The sequence below is a fragment of the Vicugna pacos genome, chromosome 7 (assembly GCF_048564905.1).
Source record: "Vicugna pacos chromosome 7, VicPac4, whole genome shotgun sequence".
In the NCBI taxonomy this organism is placed as follows: Eukaryota; Metazoa; Chordata; class Mammalia; order Artiodactyla; family Camelidae; genus Vicugna; species Vicugna pacos.
In genome coordinates this window covers 31,836,715-31,857,851 of record NC_132993.1, presented here as the reverse complement: position 1 = coordinate 31,857,851, position 21,137 = coordinate 31,836,715, and the positions used below count along the sequence as shown (strand labels likewise).

Genomic DNA, 21,137 nt, shown 5'->3' with positions numbered 1-21,137 from the left:
GAAGTATCCCATTCTGTAATGTGGGATCATTTGATTGAAAGGATCAAGGTTAAGTAAGAAGGAAGTTATCTGAAGGTTTATCAGGGACAACAAGGGACAAGCCACAGGTTAAAGGCACAGGAAGAATGGAACTGGAAGTCGAGAATTAAGGCTACTCCTTTCTCTCATAAAATACGGAGTCCTCATCTCTGTTCTCCCTCCGTATGGCTCCACTGCTCTAATTTCTCTAAAGACTGGCTTATTTTGTTTCTTTATGGATTCCATAACTTGAAAATGACATTGGCTTTCCATTGTAGTAGCATCATCCTTGGTTTATCAGGAATTTTCACATTAAACTCTTACCTTCATTCATTTGATTTAGCCTCTCAGTGTCCCCATCCTAAAGACCAGAAGAGAGAATTCAATTATTTCCATTTCTTCCCAGTACCCACTGAAGTCCAGTTAGCTGTACCCCAGGAATGACCTCTCTTCTAGATGCTGTGAGTGGAACAGCTTCTGTAAAGAAAAAGGTACTTGGGCAGGAGATATGTTTATGTGACCACTAAAATAATGGGAATGCCCATTATCCCTGAATTCTGGAAAAAAAAAATCTGGCACTTTTATACTTCTGCATGCTCTAAGGCACATGTCATTATCACTGTCCACAGAATAATATGTCATATCATTGTGACACATATTATATTGATAATACTATAATTAATAATAATTAATTCTGAGATGTACACTGTGTCTAAGTTTATATCATTCTTAGATCTATCTTTGACTTTAGAAATCAGTCAACCAGCCAACAAAAAATAAAACAATAAAAATAGAATAAAATCCTGTCAACCCCAAATCTCTTTTGGTCATAAAGCATTCTGTATCAGTCAAACCAAATGTCTCTTCAATGTTGAGGGTAAGAGACAATTTTAGTTAATATCTATAATGCCAAATATATTTTCTCTTAACTTTTATCTCCTTCGGGGGACAGCTTAGCCATCTCTAAATTATTTTTTCATTACAAATTTTCTAAAAGCAGAAGTAACTTAAACTGATTTTGAAAGCCCTCTACCACTAGGTGGCACCAAATAGCCGTAATTCATAGACTGTATCCTAAAACCATATGCAAGTCTTTAAAGGATTCTTTGCTCATAAAGATAATATTTATAAAAACTAAAAACAAATAATTTGGGTTTTTTAGAATAAGCAATAAAAACAACACAATTTTTCCTAAATAAATAAAATTTACTTAAAAATAAGTTGAAGTATATTCATATAGTCTATTTGTTAAATTCATGGTAACATTCTTTGTTGAATTTCAAAATATGTTACTTTTCTCCCAGTAACTTATTGCAGTACTATAAATAACTTTTAAAATTTTATTTCGATACATGTAAGATGACATTTTCTAGAAGTTTGCTTTTGTATTTTAAAATCTATTTTACTGAGAGTAGTCCCTGTCATTATACAATGCTCCTTTATTTTAATAGTGATGTTCTCAGTCCAAGGATGCATTTGGATTATGATACAGGTGCTGTGGCAAGAGATGCTTCTTCCCACCTACACTTGTAAATTTCCTCTATAATACAGGGCTCACCACACTCCTTTAGGTTTGTCACCTTGAGGTTTGACTACTGCCATGTCCTCTACCTTGGTTGACAGAGGAAGAGCCCTGGCATATTCAGCTAGTACAGAATGTGACAGCTTGTCTGTTTAGCAATGCCAGCCACACAGAGCACATTATACGGATGCTCCGTGCATAGCCCTGGCTTCCAACAGTCATTCTAGGTGTTCATTTTAATTTCTAAAGCTCTCCATGGCCTAGGACTTGTAAGTAAGTTATACGACGTCCTCATTCCCTATCCTGGCAGTTAAGACATTTCCCAGGTAGTTCCTAAGAGGCGATGATGAACTCAAAGTTAGAGGTCTTGGATTCTACTACTCAATCTCAGTTTCAGGCCTGAAAATAATTCATTTGCACAATACAGAATTTCCTTGAAAAAGTGGGTCCTTGATTCAGATTCTATAAATAGTGTTTATTTGTGTGGGCGAAGACAGGGACTAGCAGAACACGGAGTTCTTTCAGTTTTCTCAACTGGTGGAAATATTTTAGCAATAGGTATATATTACAAATATTACAAAAAATGAAATTAACAGAATAGCAAAACCCAGCTTAAATGTATTGCAGTTCCTTATGGTTACATTCAGCAGACATGTATTGAATGTTGTGTTGATTAAGATACTATATTATGAACTGCAAGACACTGCAGCCAATTATATAAAACTATAATGTTATTAAATGGATAATTATAACAAATATAAAACAGTAATATTAAATTACTAGTTTTTCATTGAAATTTATACAGTATCTCTCAAAATAAGTTGTTGCTTTGGTAGAATATAAAATAAAGACAGACATAAATGTCTCAAGATTACAAACTTACATGGGTTTCAAGCAACTAAGAGATCTGGGATAGAAATTCAGTATGAATAAGAAAAATAAATTAGCTTGAATATTCTTAACATGTAACACATACATATTGTGTGTGTGTCTAATTTTCTCAATCAGAAACTGATTAGAAGAAAACAAGGGCTTAGCAGGTGTTCTATTTCAAATCCGCACCTTTTCCAGAGGCATGCATTTTAAATTTCTTCTATGTCCTGGGGGGGCGGGGAAACAGGTAAATTAAAGATTATATTTTCCTGACCAGAATCTAGCATATCTGGACTTGTGATTTCCTACTTCCAAACATTAGTTAATTTAAAGGCTCCACTTTTGTCAATTAAAAAATAGATTTTTAAGAAATGGCTGTAGAAACTGCTGTGGGAGAAATGAATTTCGTGATTTTAATTATAATAAAATTCTGTTCTCTCTAATCAGAAGTAGGAATAGTAAACAGATTTTCTTAACTGTCAGTGAGGTAACTTTTGCAGATTATCACTTTAAAACAGAAAACCATTTTTGTATAAATAAAAGCAATGTTTATTTTGATAAACTTCAATTATTAAAAGGCTCTTGATGTTCTTGTGCAACTTCTCTGAAGTCTCTCCTTGTTTTGGTCGCTTCTATCACCTCTTTTGTTCAGTATCTGTCATTACTTGTTCTTTTCTCTTTTTTGAATCAAAGACAGTTTTATATTTGGTTTTCTGATTATCTTCAGCCAGCATGATCATTTAGCAGATGCTTCTCCAGGAGGGATGAACATGTTGTATTAACAAAGTACATCCTTGAACACTTCTGCCCAGTGTTTATTAGGCCAAACAGGTGATACAGTGTGTGTTTCAGTTTGGGTGTCATCTGTCTTCCACATAAGTCTGTCATGAGAAACTGCCTAATAATCACTATTGGTTTCAGTGGCCAAACACTGACTTCTCTCTAGAGCTGCACTATTAGAGGTAGTATTATGACTTTGCATGTTTATAAGATGCATGGAAGTGACTGATGAAATTTACTGTTGCAAAGTCAGCAGTTAGAGAAATAGACTATATTTTGCTGCCATATTTTTCCTGTAATGTATAGACCTACTTAATACCAAAACAGCAGCTAAAGGGGCAAGAGGAATTTCACAAACACATCATCTTGAATATTTAACCTTCCCATAGCCAGATATCTGTGTAATGCTATTGACCCACTACAAAAATAACATGGATTATATAACAGATGGCCTTCGAAGGTATTATGTTAAGTGAAATAAGTCAGAAGGAGAAAGACAAATACCATATGGTATCACTCATATGTCGAATCCGCAAAAACAAAACAAATGAACAAACAAAATAAAACAAAAACAAACTCATAGATACAGCGATTTGATTAGTGGTTACCTTAGATGTTGGTGAAATGAATGAAGAAATGTCAACTGCATAGTCATGGATGTCAGCTAGACTTGTGGTCACTTTGTAGTGTATACAGATGTCAAATTATAATGCTGTACACCTAAAACTTGTAAATTTAAATTTAAAAAGAAACTATGGAAAACAACAATTATTTTGATTGAATAAAGGTTGGAGGCATTACAGATAATGAGATAACAGTAGCTTCCTAGTATTTCTCAAAAAAAATATTGCATCCACAGATATTTAAGTAAATCCTCTTGATTTACTTTCATAACCTTAATCTCCAATGACTAATAATTGCCATTATTTTTAGAGAATTTACTCAATGTATTAGGAACTATACTAAGTATTTTACACCCATTATCAATTATTATTGGTAAGATGCTATAAGTAAAAATTTATTATATATACAAATCTTGGACAAAGTCACGTAGCTGATTGCCTTAGATTTGAACCTAGTGAGACAAAAAAGGTATATTTTAAATCATTTCATTACAGAGTTCTGTGTATGATAGCATAGCTTCCGTATCAGCTTAATTAATAGTTTTAACCAATAAGCAATTATTTATTTTTCATATTATTATCTTTCATCATTATGACAATCCCACTTTACTAGCTTCATTTTGTTTTGTTTTGACTATTCCTTTTATGTATGTAACAATTTATGAATATATTCTTATGGGAAAGATTTAAGCAAGAGATATAAAAAAGTTGAAGTCCTCTCTTACCATTCTAAGTTCCCGTCTGAAAGACAACATATGTTAAAAAATTCTGTTTTATGCCCACCTGGTTCTTTTGCTAAGAACTAACATACGACATAGAATTATTTTATTAAAACATAATAATGCTATTCCCACTCTCTCAGTAGTCTTTAAAATATTTAACACACATACATATGTATGTATAGAAATACTATCTTCGTGTAATCATAATTATTCTATACCCATACTTTCAACATTGTTTTTTATAATTATATCTCTTACACTTTTCTTATAAGTAGATATGGATTTTCCACATTTTTTCAGCTATTGTCAAATATTTCATAATTTAGATGCACCACCTTTATTGACTCCCTCACCTACTCAACACCTATATCTGGGTATCTTCCTTTTTCTTTTGCTATTATAAACAATTCTGAAAGTGACACCCTTATACATATTACTTCTGTACATATAGGTGAGTTTTTCATCAAAACAGATTCCTAAAAATGGACTTGCTTAGTCCAAGAATATATGTAATATATGTACATATGTGTATATACACATACACATATATATACACATATATAAATTTTAAAAATTTTTGATAGCTACCCATCAACTGGGCTTCTGAAAGATTTTTACCCTTTACACTCTCACCAATACTGTAATGAAAGTGCATAGTTTTCTTGCAAACACTAACATTTATCTGTTTCAGGTTTATGGTTTTGTTTTGTTTTGTTTGATGATCTTATGGGAAATTATATTTGATTATAGTTTTATTTTCCCTATTTCTGAATACTGGAGAGAAATTTTCTCTTTATTGGTAAAATTGAAACTTTTTCATTCTCTAACTTCCTACATTACTAGATATGACCCAGACATAATATGTTCAGGTAATCCAATGATTTCTTTTACATTTTGTATATTTTGCCAGTGTTTAAGTATTAAGAAGTTTAGGAGGAAATACAGATTTACAGCTTCTCTTAAAATCATAAGACCTGACAACACTAAGCCTGTATTCCTTAGTGGCAAAATGCATTGACACCAAGCACGGGCTAGACCACCTAGAAGGAGGGTGTCTTCTCCATTTGCCTTAAGATGGCCTGAGGTTCTCAGCTCGATTTCTTCCAAAGCCCTTAGACTTCGACTACCCCTGAACTAACTATTCCTTAAGCATAGAAAAATTTGACACAGGTTTTTAAAAATTGAAAGTTAACCTTTTGCTTTCTTCATTTCAGTCAATGAATCACCAAGCCCACTTCATTTGCAAAATAGCAGTGAAAAATAAAGTATCTTCAGATGTTTCCTTTCAAAAATACATTTTTCTCTCAATAGTTTAGAACCACCCCTTGGGGGTTTGTTGTGACACAAATTGTTTTTATGTATGGTGAAATATTATTTGGTAGAAGCTCCTATTTCTTTCTTTTTTTTAACATTTTTTATTGATTTATAATCATTTTACAATGTCGTGTCAAATTCTAGTGTTCGGCACAATTTTTCAGTCATTCATGGACATATACACTCTTATTGTCACATTTCTTTCTCTGTGAGTTATCATAACATTTTGTGTCTATTAGAAGCTTCTATTTCTATGTGCAGAAAAAGAGCAGACTCATACCAGCTGCAACTAAAGACATTTGAATTAGACATTTTCAGAGTCAGTGTAATATTTTAAGCCTGACACTCACTTTAAAATGAGATACCAAAAAATGATTTTAACAGTTTAAATTTCATAGACTATTATATACTAAATTAGCCCCTTAAACAGTACCTTGAACAATTTCCTTGTTAAATTGTAAAGTACTTTTCTACTATATTTTTTACTGAAATCTTCATTTCACAAAGGACATATGGCCACAACTGCTTACCCAAGGGGTGTCAGGACCCAGAAATTTCCCCTTTATCTGCCAGCCAAAGCTGGCATTGGGCGGAGGAGGGTCCCCTCAGTCCTGGGCAAGTTTGCTGCTCTGTGTGCAGAGGGAATTCCTCTGTCTCTGGGTAGAGACTAGTCTCTATGCCTGGAGAGCAGCCCCTTGTAGTCTAACCCAAAGGAAGGCGTGATCAGTGGCATCAAGGATAGATATGTCCACTTCCTTCCATTGTTCTCTTTTCCCTATCATATGTACATTTTTACCCTTAAAAAACAAATTTAAAATTCTAAGCCATTACTTTTTTATGAAAGACTTGTGAGTTAGTACCTCTGTGCTATGCAGTTATCATCATCTCTACCTCAATTTCTCAAGGTGCTTTTGAATTCATTGTCTATCAAGTAATCATTAGCATCTTTTATATGCCAAAGAGTGTACTAAGTGCCTTTATAAGAGCGTAAGCAAAACAGACTGGATTCCGGCCGTAATGTAACTTATGTCCAAATAAGAGGGAGAAATAATAAGCAAACATATACCTGTTGAATTAATTAGCCAGCTCATTAATGAAGAAAATATTTCCAATAATGATAAGATGCTATGAAGCAGGGGAAGGGGACTGAGAAAGATAAGATGGTGTAGGGAATGGAGAACAAACACGAATAAACATCTTAAAAATTATTTTATATAACCCATCTCTAGAGAACTATCCTCAATTACAGGCACCACAGTTCCATAAAGATACTTACAAAGTAGAGTGCAATATACACACAAAAAAAGGATAGGAAGGGATTGGAAGAACATGCCATACAAGAAATGGCCCAGAGAAATGGTAATATTTAGGCTGAAAAAGCAAGTGGTAAAAGGAGAAGTATGATACTTAGGTTTAGATATTTTGAAAGTTGTCATGAGATAAAAGGAACAGAACAATTTTATGTTTCATATAGGAAGAACTAGACTAGGAATAATGAGAGAAAAGATAGAATTAGTACATGATTTATTGGATCATCACGATGTACCTTCAGCACTATATGCTGTCTTAAAAATATTTAGCAATTAAGATTGTCATGATTCTTTGAGGTTTTCCTTTTATTCCTCTTTATCATGGCACTGAAGTCAGTGAAGTTTAAAAAAACAAAACATGCTCAGATTCATACAGATAGTGAGTAAGGGAGGCTGGAATTTAGCCTTGGATCTTCTCCATAGCAAATATTCTTTCCTCTGGATCCTGATTCCTCTTGATTTTTAGCTTAATATAAATCATACCTTTTAATGTCTAAAACTTCCCCACCTGGTGAAGTGGAGGACTTCCCGTCACAGGAACTGTTGCTGAAGAGGAACCTTCCGTGGGATTCTCGCACGATGTGGAAAGTAACCTCTAAGATCTCCTATAACCCTAAGAGACGGCAATTCTCACTAACTGAATTAGGAAGTCGTAGTCTCCAGCACCCTACCCAATTATTAGGAACGACACACATCAGCACAGTTTACTTCACAGGATTAGCAAATCATCACCTATTAGAGATCTGGACCCTGCAAGATTTGGAAGCCTGTTCCGTAAGTGGGCAACCCTGAAATAGAATGAGAGTACTGTGTTAGACAGCAGAGGGGAGAGGGCTAGCCTCAAAGGAACGCTGCACCTAGTTCATAGCTTTGACTAGGACCAGATTGCAAAACACCTTTCCAATTCTGGTGTGGTTTTCATTTTCTAAAGTTGCAATTCCCTAGTGAAATCAAGTTTAATATTTTAGTCTCAGCAAGAATGAAAAAAACCTTTTGTTATAACAGGGATTTTTGTTTTGACTCATTTTGTAAATATCTCCTCCAACGGGACACAAACAGGACATTTCACATTTCCCACTATTTTTATCTATAAGTAATGCCTGGCATTTCCATATTATGTAAAATTATCAAAAAGCCATGTGTCTTCCGTTGAGTAAGTGGTTCTTTTCAGCTGACAAAATTTAACATACGCCCTTAAATCTTAGTTTTAAGTCCACTGTGAGTTTTTCACTCACAATAAAATTAAATTTTTTAAGTCATTAAAAAAATCTAACTGGAATTTAACACTATGTTCAGTGGTTAAGAATTTCATAGTTTGACTTTTGTGCTGGATGGTGAAGTATCTCATTTTATTGCTTTTAAATTTATATGCCATTAATACCATTCAGTGACTCTTCTTCGATGGGTCATTGGACTAGTTCAAGGAAGAAACTTGTCAGCTTTGGCTATGTCTTTTGTAGCATTAATTTTATTTACTTGCTTTCTCTTTCGCAAGGTTAAGTAATCCGAGTTGCTGCAGTTTCTCATTGTTACACGTGTAAGTTCTGCCGTAGCTTCAACCACACTGCTTCCTTCGTTGGCCTCTTAATTACACACTGTAAGTAAGACGGGTGACACTGTGGTTGGGCGTCACTTAGCTAATGAGATTGGACTAAATCATGGCCCAGGGTAACTTGGTTTGCTAATTTCTTAAAATTAATAGTGCTGATTTAAAAACTTTAAGAGTGATGTAAAAGAGGAAAAATTAAGGTAGTTTGCCTTTAGTTCCACTTGAGTTTGGGAACCTGGCATTAAAGAGGCCAACTAGAACCTAAATGAATATTAATTTAACAATTAATGAGCAGAAGACAGAATAGGGGGAAATCTTCAGAAAGACTATCAGTGGATTTTTGTACTTTTGACTATTCGCCAAACTTCAATTTGTGAGGACATGTTTCATCACACTTTCAAATTAGCCTAGATTCTATAAATTTTTCTTTTTCATTAATTTTGCCTGCAAGGTATACAGCTGCCAAATATTTCATGTAGCAATTTTATACCATCAATTCACGTATAATAAAAGAAAAATAGTATTCTTCTAAACCCAGCACGTGGACACACACACACACACACACATATATATAGTGATTGAGTAAAAAATATTTCTGCAGAGACTGTTAGCAATATATCATGCTGAAATTATTAAAGAATAATAAGTAATGTTTTATTAATATTTATATATTAAAATGCTAACACTTCATGTATGAAAAATAAAGTCATATCACCATCCTCAAATATGCAGGTGGTTTCACCAATAGAAGCAGTATCAGTATCGCAAAGCTAGAAACAACATTACCATTCATTCAATCAACAAATGCTTATTGATTGTTAACTAAGTGATGTATGAGGTCATGGGAACGTATTGATGAATAAAACTGTTCCTGCAACTGAAAAGCTTACCTTCCAGAAGGGAAACAAATAAACATGATTTCTAAAACCATGGGCTTTAACAATTATTCTTAAGGGGTGGTTTGCAGACCAGTAGCATGAGCAACCCCTGGGAAGTTAGACATGGAAGCTCCCTGTTTGCTCTGCAGACTCACTGAATCAGAATCTCTCCAGATGATTTTTTAAAAATTGAAGTATATGTCATCTGACAAAATTTGAGAACCACCGTGCTACAATTTTAGGTAATCCATAGTAAATTTTGTGACTGGAGACGCTGTTGCTTAGGGGAAGTTGAACAGTGTTACCCAAGAAGTATCTAGTCTCTCAGAAAATGATGATCCATTTTCAGCTCCTTCCACTGGTAGGATGAGACATTTTCTGACAATGGGAATTAAAGGTAGGCATTAGAGACAATGCCTGTCAGAAGAATTCCCTTCCAAGCTGGGAAGGTGATTGGAACCAGCAGGTAAGAAACTGGAACTATATCTTTTAAAGTTTACATCAGAATTCCTAGGGTCTGCTAGGGTGACATGCGCCTTCATCTCATCTGGCAAAAGTGCGTTGACAGTCAGTGTGGCTGTGTTGCCTAGTGGTCAGGATAGCTCACTAGTTCTGTACTGTGCAGCTCTAATCTCTGTGAGCAGAAGCGGGCTGAACAGGAGGCACCTGGTTGACTAGTATTGCTACTGCAATCTGGGCTGGCACAGAGGTGAAAAGGTTTAGGTGTAAATGTAGAGAAGGAGGAAGAGTAGCTAACGGTAAAAGAGAGAATAAACGGGTTTTGCAGTGAGGAAAATCCAGTGCTAGATTGCCTCCTCAAGAGACCCATAGCAAGAGATGACCCTGTCTCTTAGTTTAGTTATGCCACGTACCTGAAAGAGTGAGGCTACTCCTGCTTTTGGAGTTTTACAAGTTGACGCAAAGCCTGCCAACCAGAGTTGCATCCTCTGGGAGATATTTTGGTCATATAATATGATGATTTACTGAACTGATTGTTAATGACTGACACTCTAGTAATATGTCAGTATCTTTTAGCTATTTTTTTTCAGGGTTATATCTTCTACCATACTGTGATATGTTTTAACACTGGCACTGTTGATAAGATTATAATATGATATTTATGGTCAAATGTTTTAGGAAACTAAGTTAGAACCTCCTCAGGATATAATATTGGTGGGAAATGACTGGCCTGAGAAGGAACTACATCTGGCTTACCATCCGCTTATCTCTATGCTAAATAGTTCTATACAAATTTGTCACAAGATACAAATAGTGGTGGATCAAAAGACAAAAATATGAGACTGAATGTGATGGCTTTATAGGATGGATTAGTTTTCTTCTTAAAATCTATTCCTATCCCTCTACTGTCTTCTCCAAATGTTAGGCATACTTATAATAATACTATTGCTACATCTGTCATGAATACTGTATTAAATGGAGATGCTCAGGTAAACTTGATTATTTTGCTGTAGGAGAGCCTTGGTCAAAGGCTGGTTGTGATCTGTGTAGTAAAGAATTAGGTCTTGCCCAAAGAGAGGTCCAGACTTTGCTTTCAGTTTCTAGGAAATAATCGCTGTCATCCCTGATAGAAGTGTCCTTGTTGAGTGTGGGGACTGGCCACACTGGACTCATGGTGTGGCCAGTCACGCTCAACTGTCCTAAGGTATGGGCTCGCCATGCAGGAAGACCAGCAGTGTAACTTAGGGTGAGGACTTTGAGTCACACAGTATTGGTCAACCTGGAGACTGAGCTTAACCATGTGGGAAATAATCAAGCTATCATACTTACAGAATAAAGTCCCAATAAAAATTTTGAATACCCAAACTTGGCTGAGCTTTCCCGGTTGGCAATACTTCATGCATGTTGTCACACATCAATGTTGAGAAAGTAACACATTCTGACTCTGCGAGGACATAAAAATGCAAGCTTCATGTTGGAAACTTCCTGGACTCCGCTCTATGTGACTCTTCCTTTGGCTGATTTTAATCCTATTAATCCAGATCCTTTTCCGGTGATAAACTGTAATTGTAATAGTTTTCAATGAGTTCTGTGAGTACTTCTAGTGAACTATCAAAACAGAGTAGTTTTGGGAACCTCCTGATCTTGTAATTGGTGTCATAAATGAGGGTAGTGTCCTCTAACTGTATAGCTGACCTTAACTTCTTGGAATTCTTTATTTTTTTTGTTGTTTATAAATTTCTATATTTTTTAAATGTGTAAAATTTTCATGCAATATTGTGGGATCAGTGGTGTTGAACAGACATTTTCTTACATGTTTCTTACATAAAACTCTGAGTGAAAGATCCCATCTAGGCATTTATATGGGGGTATCTGGACTGTAGACCTGACTTTTAAAAAATGGCATAAAAATTCTGTTGCCCTAGAGTCAGCAAGGCTGGGAAACAGCTTGTCTGAGCATATTCCATACCAGTGAGGCAAAGAACAAAGAGCTGGGCACCCAGGGAATATGTAACACGAACTCAAAAAGATACACTCACCCCAGTGTTCACTGCAGCATTATTTACAATAGCCAAGATGTGGAAACAACCTAAGTGTCTGTCAGTGGATGAATGGATAAAGAAAATGTGTGTGTGTGTGTGTGTGTCTATTAGCCATAAAAAAGAATGAAATCTTGCCATTTATGACAACATGGATGGACCTTGAGGTCATTATACTAAGTGAAATAAGTCAAAGAAAGACAAATATATATGATCTCATTTGTATATAGAATCTGAAAAGTTTTTAAAAAGGTTATAGATACGGAGAACAGACTGGTTGCCAATGGGGAGGGGGTGAGTGAAACAGGTCAAGGGGATCAAACTGCCAGTTATAAAATAAAGAAGTCATGAGGATCTAATGTTCAGCATGAACTATATAGTTAATAATACTGTATTACATATTTGAAAGTCATGAAGAGAGTAAATCTTAAGTATTCTTACCACAAAAAGAAATGCTGATTATGTGAGATGGTGGAAGTGTGAACCAATCCTACTATAGTTAAGCATTTGATATGTAAAATATATCAAATCAACACATTGTACACTTTAAACTTACACAATAGTATATGCTAATAGCTCAATAAATTTGGGAAAATAATTTATCCTAGAAATTCTTGTGAATTTGATATTCTGCATCGTAGGATAATTAGCAGTAATTTTTCAATTTTTTACAAGACAATAAAATTGAAGTTCCAGGAAAACATGTTCTGTTTCTCTTATTCCTTGACACCTACATCCCCCATCCCAAAAGACATACACACACACACACACACACACACACACACACACACACACACACACTGACTTCTGCCTCAGAGCAGTTTAGTCTGCCCAGCACAGACCTGCTCCTTGGCTATGCACTTGGCCTAAAGGCCCCCTCCCAGGTGGCTTTGTCCTCCTGTTACTCCGACCATGGTAATGCTTTTCTTGTCTATTCATTAACTGTCTTTTATAATTGCATCATCACACTTCTTTTCTTTGTATTCAAGGCTCTAGCCACTGATCACCATCTGTAAGGAAAGAGCCTCATTTTTCCATTATTATACACACAGCCCTGTCCCTTTATTCTTTTTTTTTCTCTCTTTCAGCATATACTCTCACTCCCCCTCACCCTTTTTCTCACTTTATTGTCTATTCTTTTATCACAGTTCCTTTTTACCTGACAGTGTCTCATAACATTCACTGGGGTTAAATCCTTTGATGATTCTTCAAGTGCCTTCTCTGCCCAAATTGTATGACATTTTTGTTTTAGGTTTGTTTTACATTTTCACTGCATTCACAGTCTAGTAAATTTTTTACCTTGCTTTTCTAGTATTCTGTGTTTATCCTGCTCATTTAAACTGCCTGGTTGTTCAACAAATCTTCTTCAATTAAACCATTCTGAATTTACCTGGCATGTGCCTTTGGTGGAATGGAATTGAACATTGCTAGACATTAGATGATTAGAAACTGCTTGCTACCGGTGGCAATTATGATAAAGTGGGAGACATAGTCCCCATTTAAATTTCATGTTTTCCTGGATTTCCTAAATTCTATTTTCAATTTGTCCAACATAAATAAAGGTGTTTGCATTATTATCAAGGTGTTTGCATTGATATGGCTTCTCTGGGATGTTTAGTTGGTTGGTGGTTTGTCCTTCATTAATTTAAAAAAATCTGGATAATAAATCCACAGAACTATATATATTTTTTAATATGACCTAGGACAAATTACTTAACTTCTCTGAGCCTTATTAGTTTTCTCATCTGGAGACAGCAAATAAGATCTATTTCACAGATATTTGGAGAAGACTAAAGTAAAGGCAGTGTACAAAGCACCAAGCTTACTGCTTGGAATATTTTAAGTGCTCAACAATTACTAGTTTCTTTTTGTTTTATTTTTCAATGAGATTATTATTCTTTAAAGTAGAACATTTAGAGTCTAAAAATGTACATTTATCACTGTCTTCAAATTACTTTCATAGATAGCTTTATGATTATGCTAATAATACTTACCTTTTAAAATGATTGAATAGATGAAAAACACAGGATTTTAAAGTTAATTTTGAATCTATTAGATTTTTTTTAACACATAGCTATCAAAGACCCAGATGTGTACCATATGAGTTGATGAAAATGTACGTAGGAAGTTGTGATAAAAGCTTTTCTTTTTAGTCTTATCGTATCTTAAATTCAAGGTTCCTCTTATACAGCTGGTACATATTAAATATAATATTTTGATTTATATAAAACTGGTTGGCCTAAGTATGGGAAAGTTGAACAGAAAATTGGGAACATTTCCTCTTGGGACATAGTGAAGTTGGGATGGTATCTCTGTATTTCTAGAGCATCTCTTCAATATAAACAAGGTATCACAATTAGAGAAAATTATTTTGGTGATAATATTTTGCCCTAATGTAGACTTTTGTTCATCTACAGTCTCTTTTAAAACAAACAAATACAAATTCTATAGCATATATCTAGAGGACTGCAATTGGAAGAACTACATTTAAAAAAAAATACTTGAAATGACAGAAGTTGAGAAGTACCCTCAACTGAGAAAAAAATATATAAATATATGAGTAATAAAAGGATCAAGGGAAGGTGTTGTGGCAAACACTATCAGTTCCGTATCTCTCAGCCATTCGCTCTGATCTCTGCTGACGGAGCTCTGATTCGTCTGGCTTGGCAATGGACTCAGTCTCAAGTGATAAAATGTGATTGTTTCAGGGAAGCCGATCATTAGGATTTTGCCCCTTTTCCCAGTTGTTCTTGAGCTAGTGGTGGCACAGTTCAGAGAAGCGACACATGAGGGAAGTCTGCTTGCGAGCTTCAGGGAAGCTTTTCTTTCTTATAAAAAGGCACAGGAGAGACCATGCTAGAACTGTCCTGTCCCTCTTTTTCTTGCTGCAAACGGGAACATAACGCCTGGAGTTTTTGCAGTCAACTTGCAAGCATAAGGTTACAAGCATAAGGAGAAGAACCAACACACCAAGGAAGACAGAACAATAAGTTAAAATTGTCTGGTCACCTATAACTGTTTAAGCTGCTAGGCCAACCTTGAAAGTATACATCTTCAGAATTTGTCGTTAAGGCACAATAAGTGTCCATATGTTGATTAAATCTGCTATTGCTTAAAAGCAAAAGAATTCCTAAGTGACACAAGGGCTTTCTTTTTGTTTGGGGTTCATTAGTACAGTTGTTGCTGTTGCTGGTGTTTCGTTTTACTTTTTACAATGTAATATAAGCACAATCGGTTGAAAAATTAAAAAAAAAAATTCAGGCAACCCTAACATCCAAAAATTGGAAGCAACCCAAATAGTCATCAACAAGTGCATGATTAAGAAATTGTAGAATATCTGTTCAATAGAATACCACTCAGCAATGAAAAGAAATGACTATTGATATACATGATTTTGAGGACAAACCTCAAAGTCATTATGCTAGTGAAAGAAGCCAGACACAAAAGACTGTAGGACTCAATTCACATGAAGTTCCAGAACAGGAAAAGTTAAACTGTTATCTGTTTAGACATGAAGAAATAGGCATAGCTGTGTTTAATAAAGGAATGATGATTTTTTTTTTCTTAAATACTATCCAGGAACATAAACAAATAGACTTTCAGGCTGTGCCAGTAGTTATACCCTCTGGCTTTATTACTATCCACTGTCTTCCCTTCTAATTCTTGGCTTTCTTTGTTTCTATTTACTTTTTTAAAACTTTATTTTGAAATAATTATATAGTTACAGGAAGTTTTTTTAAAATTACAGTGAGTTTCCCTTAGTAGTTACATCTTATGTAACTATAGTTTAACACTAAAGCCAGGAAACTGACATTGGTACAATGCATGCATACAATTCTGTGAAGTCTTATCACATGTATATTTGCATAACCCCTACAGCAGTCAAGATACAGAACTATTCCGTCACAACAATTATCCCTTGTGCTACACCTTTATAGTCACAACCACTCCCCTCACTCTACTGTCTGTAACCCTCCCCACCCCCTGCCCGCCCCCACCCTAACCATGAACTACTAATCTGTTCCCCATCTCCATAATTTGGTTTTCTGAGAATGTTATAAAAATGGAATCATATACTATGTGACTTTTCAAATTGACTTTTTCACTCAGCAAAATGCCCTTGATCCATCCAAGTTGTTGTGTGTATCAAAAGTTCTTCCTGTTTATTACAATGTATTCCATGGTATCAATATAACAGTTTGTTTGACCATTCAGTTATTGATGAATATTTTGGTTGTTCCAAGTGGAATGTTACAAATAAAGCTCCCACAAAAATTCTTGAACAGGTTTTTTTTTTTGGTGGACCTAAATTTTCATTTCTCTGGGATAAATGTCTAGTAGTACAATTACTGGGTTGTGTAATAAGTTTAGATTTTTAAGAAACTGCCACATTATTCTCCAGAGTGGCTGTATGTACCATTTTACATTCCCACCAGCAATGCATGATGGATCCAGTTTCTTCACATCCTTGCCAGCATTTGTCATTCCCACTATTTTAAACATTTTTATCAGTCCTAAAAAGGGTGTATTAGCTAGTGATGCTAAACATCTTTTCCTGTGCTTATTTGCCATTTGTATATCCACTCGGATAAGTTGTCTCCTCATATCTTTTGTCAATTTTTAAAACTGCATTGTTGTTTGCTTTCTTTTTTCACTCTCAAGTTTTGAGAGTAGTTTATGTGTTCTAGATACAAAATTCTTCAGATATGTGGTTTGCCAGTATTTTCTCCCAGTCTTTAGCTTGTCTTTTCATGTCTTTCTAACAGTTGTTTGAAGAACAGAGGTTTTTTTTTTTTAAGTTTTAAATAAGCCCAATTCACAAATTTATTTTTAGTACAACAAGCTATCATTTTGGTTTAGATGGGTTCTTCTTTCCAAGTAATAGCCATCTTCCCTTTTCTAGGTATTCTTCAAATGTCTTCTTTGTAAATAAATGAAGCAATTTAAACCTAGCCTAAGAAAGACCAATCTAATAATACCCAGGTTACTTTAAATAAGCTTTACCAGAGTTAGCTGTGTAATCATTTAAACATCAATAAATTAAACACCAGTAAATGTATTACATGAAAGTCAGAAATCTTCCAAAACCAGAATAAATAATCAAAAACTGAAAATAGAAAGATTTATTTTTACTATAGAAAATGTCAGGATACAGAGAAGAAAAATGAAAGTGTATTAGTAATATACTTTCCTTATGTGATTTTAAGAATTATAACATAAAACCAGTTGATTAATACTTTTTCAGTTAATTTTTATGCTGTTTATATGCTAATCTCAAATCTCTGTAATTTAAGCAAACCATTTTTCATGGTGACTTTGTTTTGTTTCTATATCATTATTCAAAAAACAATATTCAGGATCTAATATGTTCAATCATCTCTCTTTTCACATGACTTTCTCAGTGTGTATTTTAGAAATCTAAGTTTATACAGTCGTCTCTTGTTATCCGTGGAAGGTTGGTTCCAGGACTCAGCGTATACCAAAATCCAAGGATGCTCAAGTCCCTTAATATAAAATAGCATAGCACAGTTGGTATCCCTGGGTTGGGAAGACTGACCATAGCTGGCAAAACAATAGTGTCACCTATTCTGTTTACTGGTTGTGAATGATAAAGACAGGTTCGCCTAAAACATTTAACTGAGACAGCCCCACCAAATCTCCACACACAGCATGCTTCTTACAAGCTCCTTAGATTTCACCTTATGTTTACTGACTACGTTATCTGTGGAGAAGCACGTGTACCTGATTGTTCTGTATTTCCACCTCAAGAAGATTTCCTCCTGCCAGTGAACATCTTAGGGAAAGGCCCTGCTTTAGAACGAGCAAAGTAAGGAAAGCTACACACCCATTTGAAGGCCCACAATACTCTGCAGCCCAGAATATTCTCAAGGAAGAACTTCCTGAGGTTCTTCCATAGAAAAGAAGTGGACCAGGAGGCCAGTTCCAACAAATGTGCCCAGCACGTGTTTTCCTCTTCCAGCTGAGACAGCTCTTGACATTAGAGGAATCTTTGATGATTCCTTCATCAAATCCTTGATGAACTTGATTATGGTAGAATTAAGGACTGCCCTCAGATAATCAGTGCAAAGTTAAGAAGCAAGGTTGGGAAGCAAGGCACCCATAGTATATACCCTATGCTATAAGCAAAGCTGTTAGTGAGGAAGCAATGCAAAAGCAAGATCACCTAAAGGAACTTCATTCTAGAGGGATCAAGCATTAGCTCCAGTATAAACCTTTAGGAAGAAGAACACCTTTAGGAAGCTGAGAGGAGGGAGTCTAGGTTTGCCTGGGGCAAACAGAAAGCATACTTAACTAACTAACTGTGTTCAGCTTCAATTTAGGCTACAAATGTCCAGATGTAAATTGTTCAACATGCAATCAAGAAAAGCAATGAGGACATTGACTCATTGACATGCAAGAATTTTTGGAAAGAGCTTGTGTAGCTGGGGTAGCCAGCTATCTCTGGACTCTATTTCCTGACTACTCTTAATAAAAAGTCTCCAAGAAATATCACTTCATAACAAAAATCCATACCCAAATTCCTTCCTTGGGAAGAATCTTGGATTAGGTGACCTCTAAGCCCTTGTCTAACCTAAAGATTATGATTCTAAGATGTTAATATTGACAGACAAATAATGTAGACTTGATAAATATTTGCTGAAATGAATTGAACTGAGCTGAATTCAGGAAGTAAAAGGGTCTATATTTTATGACCATAGTTTATCTAATTCTCACAGTCAAACAGCTGTATGAACTTCCTTTCCTTTGAAAGTCTTACATTTGCTCACCACATTTCCCTGCTAAAATCTGTGAGGTAGAGCTCATCTTACTAACCACATTTTAGAGGTCAGATGCTTTCAGTCGTTCATTTTAGTGTCTTTTCCCCTATATCATTATGTCCCAACATAGAGTTTTCATATCTCTTATCTGAAAATAAATTACCTGAACTTGATTGCATATAGGATTGTAGACTAATGAGCATGGATTTTTGCTTAACAGATACTCGATTTTTTTCTAGCAAAGATACTTTATGATTTATGATCCTTAATGACCTAGTTATTTGAAAAAACCATGGATGGTATCAATGAGTTTTCTTCAATTGGTTAAAATATCATACATTTCTTTCACCAGTTCAGACATCTTTGTCTTTGATCCTGATTCACAGAATTTAGTGAGGAGGTGGAAAAGAGAATTGTTATAGAAGATGAATCAACAACATGATGGACAAAGGATCATAGAAGTAATGAAAAGATTTTTTAACTTCAAAAAATAAGTCAGAAAATGTGAGAATCTTTGGATAAGGAAATGAAATCTTGCTTTAGCAGAAAATTGTCTGATACTTATGATATATTCTTACAGGATGGATCGTATTTATTTATGATCATATACACAATGATAATATTCTGTGTAATAGTTTCCTGAAGTAAACTCAACAGTGCATTTGGTGTTCATAGTCACTTGAGGACATTATCAAAATAACTAAATAATTAATATACCTGCATTACTATCCCTGTGTTATGAAAATTATTTTGTGTACCTATTTTATCTGCTTGTTTAAATCCACAGGACAATTTAGATCTAATCAAAATTGATTACATAAAAATATTATCAAAATCCAGAAATGACTGTCTGTGCTTTTTCATGATTTAAGAAACTTTAAAAAAAAATCAACTGAGCACAAAATTATTATTTGGGTTTTTTTTTTTTAATGAAGACAGAAGGCATAATTACTAACAGATTAGGCAATCCATTTGTTTTAGCATCTTTATTGTAATTTGATAAAAACATACTTATTGACTTGCTAATTTTTGCTAAACTAATTTAGAACTTGTGTTGACCTTCTCTACTCAACTACTGTAATGGTGCTATAACCTAATTAGGAAAAGCTCAAGAGACAGTAGTTGTTTCTTATGATTAAATATGAAGTGAGAATCTAGTCTTACTTTATCAGCTCACAGTGTGCTTTTATTCATTTACCTGGAATAAGACTGAAAATACCTTAACAGTTATCCTGCTCACTGTAATCAAAGCTTAAAAAGTCTTTTACTGATACGACTTTTTATTGGCATGTAAGGTTGTCCCTCTGTCTCTGAGGGGGATTGATTTCAGGAACCCACGCAGATACCAAAATCAAAGGATGTTCAAATCCCTGATATAAAATGGTGTAGAATTTGCAAATAACCTATGCACATCCTCCAGTATACTTTAAATCATCTCTGGATTACTTAATACGATGTAAATGGTATGTAAATAATTGTAAATACAGTGTAAATGCTATGTAAATAGCTGCGAGGCAAGTTCAAGTTTTGCTCTGTGAAACTTTCTGGAATTTTTCTGAAATATTTTCAGTCCTCAGTTGGTTAAATCTGAGGATGTGGAACCGAAGGATATATAGGAAGGGCCAACTGTATAGGAAGATATCAAGTTAAAATAGATTTCGTTGTAAGGTGAGTTGTGTAAAACTTGGAATGCATTTTCTCAGAAACAATGTTGTAAATGGTGTTCAGATACCCTGCTAGTTCATGAAAGGTACTCAACATATGTGGATCTGATGTTTATTTGTATTAACAAAATGTAGAATACCACTCTATTCAGTACATAAAGTACAAAGGAACATCGGAATGTAGTTTAATATTTAAGTTATGTACTGTGCTTGAGATAAGCCCAGTTTTTTTTTAGAGAATGTTGATTGGGGGAACCAAATTTGTGGCAATTCTAAAAAGTACTTTAGGACATTGTTTTTCAAACATAAATTTTAAAACAGTTATTTAATAAAGTATTTTTCCCAATTATCAATACATCTTCATTGCAGAGGATTTGAAAATATGAAAAGTAGAAAGGAAAAATAATCACCTGAAATTCTACTATTTAAATATAACCTTTCTTATCCTGTTTATATTATTAATCTATGGCTGTGTAACAAATTACCCACCCCCCTAAACTTAGCGGCTCTACGTCAGCAAACATTCTTTAACTCGTAGTTTTTGAAGGTCAGGAATCCAGGAGCGGCTTAACCGAGTGGTTCTTGCTCAGATTCACTCACGAGGTTG

The 21,137-nt window shown here is 34.7% G+C and overlaps 1 long non-coding RNA gene across 2 annotated transcripts in view; it reads left to right on the top strand.

The window, feature by feature from the left end:
- Positions 1–21,137, top strand: part of LOC140697366 (uncharacterized) — a 105,408-nt gene that overhangs the window by 78,985 nt on the left and 5,286 nt on the right. The window contains exon 7 of one of the 2 annotated variants that reach the window (XR_012074326.1): positions 8,658–8,759. The exons of the other annotated variant lie outside the window; for it this stretch is intronic. This is a non-coding gene — a long non-coding RNA (uncharacterized lncRNA). The remainder of the gene's footprint in view (positions 1–8,657; positions 8,760–21,137) is intronic. 2 annotated transcript variants of the gene reach the window in all.